Source organism: Diceros bicornis, assembly GCF_020826845.1.
Source record: "Diceros bicornis minor isolate mBicDic1 chromosome 30 unlocalized genomic scaffold, mDicBic1.mat.cur SUPER_30_unloc_1, whole genome shotgun sequence".
Taxonomy (NCBI): domain Eukaryota; kingdom Metazoa; phylum Chordata; class Mammalia; order Perissodactyla; family Rhinocerotidae; genus Diceros; species Diceros bicornis.
This window is the reverse complement of record NW_026690899.1, coordinates 907,401-910,581: the sequence shown is the minus strand read 5'-3', so window position 1 is coordinate 910,581 and position 3,181 is coordinate 907,401. Positions and strand designations below refer to the sequence as shown.

At 55.8% G+C, this 3,181-nt stretch overlaps 1 long non-coding RNA gene across 1 annotated transcript; it reads right to left on the bottom strand.

Annotated features, from left to right (window-relative positions):
* Nucleotides 1–1,595: 1,595 nt before the first annotated feature.
* LOC131402094 (uncharacterized) lies at nucleotides 1,596–2,908 on the bottom strand. The gene is made up of 3 exons (XR_009218267.1): nucleotides 2,861–2,908; nucleotides 1,835–1,904; nucleotides 1,596–1,611 (listed from the first exon to the last, which is right to left on the bottom strand). It is a non-coding gene; the product is annotated as an uncharacterized LOC131402094 (long non-coding RNA).
* Nucleotides 2,909–3,181: the final 273 nt, after the last annotated feature.

Below are 3,181 nucleotides of genomic sequence, written 5' to 3'. Positions count from 1 at the left end.
CCAATCACCTCCCAGGGGCGGCTTTTGGCAAATCCCAGAGCATGTGTTCCCTGCCCCTCCCCTCCCTAATCCATCCTGGGTACAGCCCTTCTAGGCCTCATCCTGGTCACTTCCAGGGCAGTCATTTCAGGCTCTGGGGTTCCAGGAGCTGGGCTGGAAGAGGAGGGACTCCTCTCTTAAGGAGACCTCAAGCCGTGGGGAGAGAGACCCCCTCCTCTAACACCTGGACCCTCCCCCTCAGGCTCCTTCACCTGCTGCTGCTGCCTCTCCTGGGCTCCCTGGGGATCCATCTCTAGGGTGGCCCACACAGAGTTCACCTCCTGCAAGGTCAAGCACAGGCTCAGGGAGGCCATGCTCCCTTCCCCATGTCTCCCAGGCCGCTGATCCTGGACCCTGGACATCTGGTGTCTATGGCTGATCCCATTCCAGAGTGCTCTGATTCTAGATCACTCCCAGCTCCAACACTCCCTCCTCTGTGCTCTCAATCCTTCCCAGGCCCTTAAGCCTCTCTCCTCATCAGGAAAGTGTGAGGAGGACTCCCATGCCTCCCAGGGTGCCCTGAGGACTCAGTGTCATCTGACTGTCATCAGTACTCTCCCTTCCCCCCTCGAGGAGGAGGAGCACAAAGCTCCTGCTCATTCGTCTCCCCCTTGTACCTCATCACCCCTATGAGACTTGCACCACAGATCATCACCTTCCGTTTCCCAGATGAGGAGACTGAGGCCCACAGAGGGGCAATGAATTGCTCAGGGGCCCACAGAGGAGACCGTCCCCCTTCCCAGCCAAAGGGCCTGGCCCCCGGCCTTCACTCCTCCTCCAGACACACCTCTGACCAATGTCCTGGCCTCTGGACTCTCGGGGTGTCTTGTGGCCCTCAGTCAGCCTGAGCCATGGATTGGGAGGCACAAGGTGTCTCGGGGTCCTATCAAAGTGGATTCTGTGTTTTCCAGCCCCCTGGGATTCTCTGACACCACGCTGGACCTGAGGCCATGTCAAAGGCCTCAGCTCCCTAGGATCCCCTCATGATGGACCCTGTACAGAACTCCTCCTTTATTCACTCAGGAAGGATCCCCCTTGTGCCACATCTGAGTGACAGTGTAGGGGGTTACCACAGCACTGTGTAATGGTGACATTTGCATCCTTTTTTACTTGGAAGCTTCTAACGTCCTGTCAGGAAGGTCCATTAAGAATCTGTAGGTTCCCCGATAATTCTCATGGCCATCTGGGGCATATCCTTGTCAACAAGGCACCGGGCGAGACTCACTGGTTTGTCAGCAGTGACCACTATCTAGCTAGAGTGCACAGTCCCAGAGACCACACAGTTCTGTCCCAGATCCACCATTTGGCCCAAGGCTGGGCAGCCCCTGTGTCCACAAGACCTGTGTGACCTCACAGTGCCCATCCCTGGGGCATGCAGAGTGCCCACCCCTGCGAGGTGCAGTGAAGACAGTAGGAGCAGCAGGGGCCTGGCTTCCTGAGGACAGGCTGGGCTGCTAGAGGAAGAAAGGAACCCCCACCCACTCCATCCACCCGCGAGCCTGAAGGAAGAGGGCCAGCTGTTGGGTCCACATGGAAACCAGAGACCTGCTCATTCTGCCAGCTCTTCACCTCCTGGAAGAGTCCAGCCGACATCATTGTATCCCGTGACCAAGGCCTCCTTCCCCAAACAGTCCCCACTTGCCCCTGCAGCTCACACCCCACGCTTCCTGTCAAGCTGGACAAGACAGACCGTTATTTCTCAGGGAAACTTAAGTGAAAAACTTCCCAAAGCACATCCTGCCTTGTCCCTCCCCACCTCACCTCCCCTCCTTCCAGATCTCCAGCCTCAACTCACCTCCTTGAGCAGCTTCCTGCTCTCCCGCTGGCTTGTTTTCATCAACTTTTTAAGTTTTGTCCAGTTCTTCCTGAGGAGGGAAAAAAGGAAAGAGACACTATGGAGTGGTTTGAGGGTAAATCCCTTTTGTTTGAAAACCCAGAAGATCCAGACAGCCTGGATGAGCCTTTTCACTGTGTCCTCTGAGCCCTGAGGTGTCTGGGACTGGGGAGGGGGCTCTCTTATTGTCACCTGGGGCCTCCATTCTCTTATCTTCTCAGCAGATGTGTTTTAAACAGTCTTAATTACATGTGGACAGAGAGTTCTTTTGTTGAAAACACTTGAAAATCTTCAATTTGGCTCAAGCCAGGATCTGTCACTTAGGGAAACTGATTCCTGAAGCAGAACCACTGGCCTAAGTTTTCAGAAAGACTCCAAGCCTCCAACCAGGTCAGACCCTATCGCCAGGGTTTGCTGTCTCCCAGGAGGTCCCAACTGACTGAAGGGCAATGCTAGCCCTGTGGGGGGTGTCTGGTCCACCCAGGTGGTGCTCAAATGGACAGAGGCCTACCCACCTGGACACCCTGCTCCATGTCTCTTTTAAACGCTGAATGGAGGGGACCTGCAGAGCCCAGAGGATTGCATGGAGTGAGGAAAGGATCCTCAGGCCCTGGCATTCCTGGGGAAAGGAAGAGAATGAGCTGTGAGGGGGAACTGGAGCCCTGCTTCCTCTGGCTTCTGTCACCTCATTGACGTCTCCTGTCCTGGATGAGACAGTAACTCAGGGAATCCGGGAAAGGCACAGCTGGAAACTGATGAAGAATACTTCCAGGGAGGAGGATTTTAGCTCAAGGTAAGGAAGGAGCCCAGGAAGGGGTGAGATTCCCACCACTGGGACCAGGAGTCAGGTCATCGAGGCACTGGCAGGAGGGGCCTAATAATTTTGCAAAGACTCAGACCACAGACTTCAAACATGAGAGCTGAGAAAGGAGAAGGGGCAGTTCCCCTGACTCCAGAGAGGAGCTCTCAGGAACTCCCACATCTTACCTTGGCCACCTGGATCCAGAGCTCCACCACCCTGGCCCTCTCCTAGGCTGTCATGCTCAGATCCCCAATGCAAGTGGTGATGACACATTCGACCACTCTGTTAAAGCGGGTCGTGGGGGCATGGATGGTGCGTGTCAGGTGTTCATTACCCCTGTTGTCACACTGGGACCAGATGGAGTCCAGGAAGTTGTGGGGCATCACTTTCTTGAAGAGCTCCTGGGGAGGACAGGGCATGTCACCCAGCCCTGCCACAGCCCAGCTCAGCGTCCGCAGCCCCCAGTCCCAGGCCGGGTCAGTGGTGAGAGCTAGAGCTCAGGAAGC